General features: G+C 48.3%; 1 pseudogene; it reads left to right on the forward strand.

Annotated features, from left to right (window-relative positions):
- Positions 1 to 632: 632 nt before the first annotated feature.
- LOC147446434 (uncharacterized) lies at positions 633 to 1,261 on the forward strand (annotated as a pseudogene).
- Positions 1,262 to 7,095: the final 5,834 nt, after the last annotated feature.

Raw genomic sequence — 7,095 nt, forward strand, 5'->3', positions numbered from 1 at the left:
TGTCCACCCCTATGATGTTTACTCTTGGAACTTCACCTCCGTTTTGCGGAGCTGGCTGCACTGGATTCTCCACTGCTTGCTCTCTTGGGCCATTGTATTGTCCTTGACCTCGACCTCTACCAAAAAGCGGGTACATACCTCCTCTTTCTCTCTGTGGTTGAGGACAATCAGGCGCATAATGCCCTTCTTCTCCACAATTGTAACACCTACTAGGCAGTGGCCGTGCCCTCCCCCTTGCTCCTCTTGGCTGTCCTCTATCCATGACACTGAGCCGCAACTCTTGCATCTGCTCGTATAAATCTATCATGCCAAGGGTAGGACTAGATGGGCACGGCCCGGGCAATGTGCCGGACACACATGCAGTAAAGGGGTCTATATATGGAAGAGGGCCAGGGGCCTATATATAGGATGGTTGGGAGGTTATTCGCATGTTGGTCTACCCGCTAGCCTTACATTGGTATCAGAGCTCAGGGGAGAAGGGGGAGGAAGAAAGAGGCATGGAGGCCATGGATCTTCGTTCGTTCTCTCTCTCTCTCTCTCTCTCTCTCTCTCTCTCTCTCTCTCTCTCTCTCTCTCTCTCTCTCTCTCTCTCTCTCTCTCTCTCTCTCTCTCTCTCTCTCTCTTTGCGGTTCATGGAAGCTCGCCCTCCTTTCGGCGAAGAAGGAGCAGCATGGCAAAGTCCTTTCATGGATGCATGGCATGGAAGGCATGGCTCTTTGGCTTTTATCTCTCGACACAGAGAACCGTGGGCAACAACCCTAGCATGGACGAGGGTGTGTCGGTGACCTGAATCAAATCGGCCATGCATGGTCTCTAGAGAATCGCCTTGGGCCAAGGAAGCGATGTTGACACAGTCTCTTGGCCAGCCAGCGCCTGTAGCGCGTCCCCATGCAAGGTTTTTGGCCTGCGCAGGCGGCAGCTGCTGCCATCGCCCAAAAACGTCTTCTTTTTACTTTCTTTTTACATTGGTGGGCGCCCTAGGGTGCCCACGGGCCAGCCAAGGGGCCCCGCCACACCAACCAGGGCCAGAACACTATCTCCTTCTCAAAATCGGCCAGGGCTGCGACTAAGACACGGCATCGGCAAGGCTGTATGGGCCATTTTTCACACAAAATTTTTTGCATATATCTGCAGACAATTGTATTCGACCTCGGCATTCCACCCTCGGCATTTTGCTCAGGAAAGCACACACCGTTTATACGACGGGGCTTGTCGCCATGGCAATCGAAAGGGCTACCCGTCAACACAAAAGCGAGGTTAGGTGATCATGGTTGCATGCAACCAACCAACCAAGCAAGTGCGATGACGACTGATGTAGCTCTTTGACCTTCAAAGGCAAGGTATGCATAGATTTGGTTTTTGTTTGCCAAAGTTTTTCAGGCATGCTGTGTAATTTTTGCATGCACTAGACGAGTAAATGTTTTGGCCTCGCATTCACAAGCGAGGCTGGTAACAACTATTTTTACACACATGCCAAGCACAAGGTGCTTCTGTGGTTAGAACAAGCATGACAAGCCTCATATACTTTGCCTGAAAGATATATGAGTGCAATTTAGACACTCCCAGCACAAGCACGGCTTGTGACAGTTGTTTTAAGCATTACCATTTTGTTGGCATCGAATCAATGTTTCACATGCCAACATGGCTCAAGCATGGCTTGAGTACTTGCAGCCCTGATCTGCTGCACGGATCATCAGCAGTTCACTTTTGATGCCCATGGAATCTCAAGGAGATCGGCACACCCTGTGGCTCGGCTTCGTGAAGGGTGCACAGAGCTTGGCATGGCCGACCTCTTGTCACTGCTTTTAGAAGCCGACAAAGATGCTAGCCCAGAGCTAACCACTTTTAGTTGAAATTGCTTGACAAGGTCAATTTTTTGTACATGATCAACAAGGCTGATTCTCTTTGCTATGGCATATGTCGTCAATAGCATTTGTTGGCAACGAGGCCAGGCATAGTTATATGAAGTAAGGCTTCAATTTCTGCATCTTCCATTGAGCTTCCCCACATTTGGTCTATGCTAGGAGCATACAAAATTGGGAAGGATTTGGAAATATGCTTGCAAGTTATTTCATTTCATGCCCGACGGGCATATATGGCGCAAGAGAGCAGTTGTGTACATGCCAACTCCCACTTGCACAGCAAATATGGCTACCGATTTAGGTGAAGCAAGGCTTCTATTTATGCATCTTGCATAGTGACTCACCATGTTTGGCATATGCTATGAGCATACAAACTTGAGAAGGCTTTAGCAAACTGTTTACAGATTATTTCATTTCATATATGATACAAGAGGGCGTATATCCATATGCGACAAGTTTCTCTCGCACGACAGATTTGGCTATGAGCCACCTTTACGCGAGCTTCTCCAACTGGGGGTTGTTTCGCTTACCGCCGGATGCCATTTGGATTGGTGAATGCATACGCCACGTTCCAAGGTTGGATGAACAGGGTATTTGGTCCATACTTGGGCCGTTTTATTAGGGTCTTCATGGATGATATCGACTGCTACAGTTCAAGGTTGGAGCACCTATCAAAGCTCCAACTATGCTTTCAAAGGCTTGATGAAGAAGGAGGTCAGCTGAACCCCAAGAAGTGTAAGCTAGCACAGCCTCGAGCACAGTTATTGGGTCATTTGGTGTCACAAAACGGTATAGAGGCGGATCCCGAGAAGGTGAAGGTGTTGGTGTTGATGGAGCCGCCATCAGATGCTCAAGGTTTGGCTTCATTTGTTCATAAGCTGAAGTATTTGTCACGTTTCTTTTGGATGCTATCGCAATATGTGCATCCTCTTCAAAAGAGGGCTCAACAAGTGCATGTCTATGAGTGGCATGAGGAAGCTCAGGAGGCTTTTGATAGGGTCAAAGAGATTTTGTGTCAATTGCCAGCGGTGTGTCCTCCCAATCGAGAGGACGACTTCTATGTGTCTATGACGGTGGGCAGTTGCTATTGGAGCGGTTCTATTGCAAAGGTAGGGAGAAGCTACAAGCCAATATACTTCGAGAGTAGGGTGATTAGCCCAGGAGAGGCTACCTACACCGAGGTGGAGCAGTGGGTGATGGCTCTGGTCTTTGCTTGTAGGAAATTCAAAGTCCATTTGATTGTGCGTAAGTTTTTTGTGTTGACGGCTAATAATCTATTGCCAGAGGTAGTGTTATATTTGAAGCCAGGAAGGAGGATTATGAAGTGGGTGTTTCCGGTCTATCCAAGGGTGGTACGAGATGAAGCTAAGGAGGAACCCGACTTGGAGGATACTTTTACTATGTGGTTCGATGGAGCATATCGAACGAAGAGTAGTGCAGAAAGCAGGACGAGGTGTGGTGATACACGACCCACATGGCAAAACAATATTTTCAAAGGCGTATGATTTAGAGGATGTCCACACCAATAATGAGGCGGAGTGTCTCACTCTGTATTTGGGTTTGAAACAGTGCATAGAGTTCGGCATTTCAAGGTTGGTGGTGAAGGGAGATGCATTGCTAGTCATCAAACAACTGTTAGGCCAATGGCAGGTAAAGCGCGATTCTTTGAAGCATTGGTTCTTTTCCATCAAAAAGATGTTGAAGTCTTTTGAGGAAGTCCAATTCAAACATGTGAGAAGAGAGCAGAATCAAGAGGCGGATCAACTAGCTAGCAGCAAAGTACAGGTACATGTTGCAGGTCTATATGTGGCCCCAGCCACTTATGCAGGTAGAGAGACTCTTAAGGATATTGAAGGATTTTTGAGTACAGGGCAATGTTTAGAAGGCTTGTCCAAGCTGCAAAAGAGAAGAGTGGTGCAAAAGGCCCGCAAATTCACATTGGTAGGTGAAGATCTCATGAACTACGGGCGTGACGGAGTGCTTAGAAGGGTAATGCACAAAGAAGAGATAGGGATGGTGCTGGAGCAATGTCATGAAGAGAGCGGACATCAGGGCAAAGATCAGGTTTTGTTTCGAGTGCTTAGAGCAGGCTTTTGGTGGCCTTCCATTGTGAAGGACGTGCATTACTGGTGCAAAACGTGCCACGAGTGTCAGACTATAGGTGAAAGACGACTGGTAGCGGAGTCACAGGGTGCCATCATCACACAAAGCGCTTTCAAGAAGTGGGGTCTCGATGCTATAGGCCCTCTCCCAAAATCTACAAGTGGTAAGAAGTACGTGGTGGTAGCCATTGACTACCTTACAAAGGTGGGTCGAGGCCAAAGCAGTGAAGGAAGTCAATGCCAGTGTGGTGGCTCAATTTGTGTTTGATAATATATGCTGCCGTTTTGGTGTTCCATGGTTGTTAGTTTCTGATAGGGGTCAGGGGTTTAGAAGCAAGCTCATGAGAGCATTAGTGGAAAAGTTAAAGATTCAGCACAGGTTTTCCTCGCCCTATCACCCCCAATGCAATGGTCTAGTCGAAAGTGCTAATGGTCAAATTGTCAAGATGTTAACAAAGTATGTGTACAAGTAGGAAGCTGAGTGGGAAGCAAATCTAGAGAAGTGTCTGTGGGCGTATAGGACGTCCTATAAAGTCGCTACAAACTTCACTCCATGCGAGCTTGTCTATGGTAAGGAGGCAGTGTTGCTAGTGCATGCACAGTTAGGTGATTTAAAGGGTATGTGGCGTGTCAATGCCACTCAACAAGGAGTTCTACACGATCGGATAGCCAGCTTGGAGGCTTTGCAGATGGACAGAGAGGCAGCGGCAGACTACTATGTGAAGCAAAGGGAGAAACGGGTTGCCAAGTTCAATCAAAACCTGCCGGACAAGAAGATAGAGGAAGGAGACCTCATCATGAAGTATGAAAGCTACCTGGATTTCACATTCCAGAAGAAGTTCAAGAAGAACTGGACGGGTCCATATAAAGTGAAGAAGGCCTTTCCGAATGGGACAGATCAACTGGTAAGAGCAAATGGCAAGCTTCTCAGGAACAGGGTAAATGGTGTGCGGCTTAAACTGTATTTCGAGAGGGATTTAGTACCTGAAGTGCAACAGATTATGGTCAAGGGGGGTGGGCAACCCACCTAAAGCATGCAGTGTGTGAAAGAAAGAAGATGAAACTTTTGTACATAGACTGTACATACAGTTACAGTTTTGCGAGTTCTATTTATCGTCAGTTTAGTGTGCCAGTTTTAAAGTTTTGTACATATGCTTTTGGTCGAACATAAATGTTCGACGAGGGGGCTGGGCAATGATGGTGCAGCTAAAGTTGGTTGAAGCTAGAAAGTGGTCTATGCTAGGCCAAGAAAGCAATCGAGTGCAGTGCAGAAGGCTAGGGCAGGTGCCAAGGCCCTTAGCAGCCAAAGGATAGCGGGAAAGTATGCCTAACGCGGTTTTTTAGCCCAAAAGTGCAGCGGAATGGTCCAGTTGGGATGGCAGGTCAAGGTGTCCTAAATGCCAAGTCAAAGCTCTAGAATGTAGAGTTCAGCATGCTCTAGAAGTCGATCCAGACGGCTCGTCAAACGGAGCCCCGGTGCTTAAGATATTCCAGTTTAAAGAAACAGTGTGTTGCGGATCCCCGACGGATAGGGTAGCTGGGGACATGTGGCCCAGGTTGATGTCAGTGTATATGTGTGTAGTGCTCGAGTTGTGGAGCATTCCTGTCTTCTCGGATTGCAAATCGGAGCTCTAGATAGCAAGATATGGTCAGTTGAAGATTTTTCGGGGGCCGGGTTTGAGCTTATTTGATCGCACTGTGAAAAGTGCCATCTGGCGTCTTTTGAGTCTCGCCAAGGTTCTCGGCAATAGTATGCACTATGTGAAGCTAGCACAAATCAACGGTTCATCGAACGGACACTCGGTCAGCTAGATGCGGCAGGCCGAAATCGGGAGGTGATGCCGAGAGAAGAATTGGCAGATGTTTTTCATCATTTTGGCGGCCTCAAATAGCACACACGAAAGGATCCATAGGCGGCGAGGGTTTCATGGGCCGAAACCGGTACGGCAAAGAATCGACCCAGCTCGACGGCACGAAGGTCCGGCCCAGGGGCAAGATATGGGGACCGGGTAAAGGCAAAGCCAAAAAGAGGTTTTTAAAAAAAACGTTATGGGGGTTTTTTAAATTTTCTAAGGATCTTGAGGCCATGAGCCAGGAGATTGACACGTGGCAGCAGAATTGCATTGTATGCACAGGGACGGGTTCGGAGCCCTCAGTATGTATAGTGGGTCGTGTACCCCTCATTAGCATCACAAGGTGGAGAAAGAGCTTGGAGCTCCGTGAGTTGTGGGCTATGGCGTCGGCGCCCGCGGGGGCGTTGCTCTGGCGGCGGTGTCGCTGTGCAGGCGGAGACGCCGGAGGTTTTGGCAGTGGCCGGTGGCGCAGGAGGCGCGCGCCCACGGGGGTGCAAGCAGTGGTAGTGACGTGGCAAGGGAGCCGGAGTTCCTGCGGCGGCCCAAAATTTTGAGGGAAAGGGAGGGGGCAATAGCGATATCGCTATTGCCTCCCCCCCTCAGGTAAGGGGAAGGTCCCATAGCAGAGTAGGTGAGCCAGAGGGAGAGAGATAAAGCCCGAGGGCAGCTAGGTGGGAAAAGTGCAAGGCCAAGTAACCGGACAAAGGAGGACAAACCAAGGGCAGGGCCAAGAAGGCCAAGGCCAAAAGAGGGATTGAAGAGTGAGAGAAAAAGGTGCAAAGCCAAGCCCAATGCAAGGTCAAAAAAGGGCAAAAGAGGAGTCGGATAGAGGAAAGGAAGAGTCAAAGTAAAAAATGGAGCAGTGTAAGGTTGAGGCCAATAGGGGTAAAAATGAAGAGATAAAAACAAAAAAAAAGCTTAGGGGGCAATGGCGACGTCGCTAATGCCCCCCTTCCCAGTGCAAAGGGTGAAGAAGAGTGAGATAGAGCAAAGCGGTGCTCTCTTTCCCAAAAGATACCAATTCAAGGTGCCAAGTGAACCTATTAAATTGTAAATTCCCAAATTAAAGTCCCCCTCTATAAAAGTAAAAAATGAATCAAATTGGGGGCTTTTTTCTTGGCCTTTCGAGGTGCCGTTTGAAGCCTGCAAAGTGGAGTTCTCTAGCAAGCTAGCCCCTTTGTAACTTTTGCTTGAAAATGGCCATAATGATGGCATTGCAAGCCGGTGTATGTGTTTTCTGAAGTGTAATCAAGCCACAGTTACCTCCCATGTCGTTGT

The sequence above is a fragment of the Adiantum capillus-veneris genome, chromosome 12 (genome assembly GCF_014529385.1).
Source record: "Adiantum capillus-veneris isolate H3 chromosome 12, ASM1452938v2, whole genome shotgun sequence".
NCBI classification, from domain to species: Eukaryota; Viridiplantae; Streptophyta; class Polypodiopsida; order Polypodiales; family Pteridaceae; genus Adiantum; species Adiantum capillus-veneris.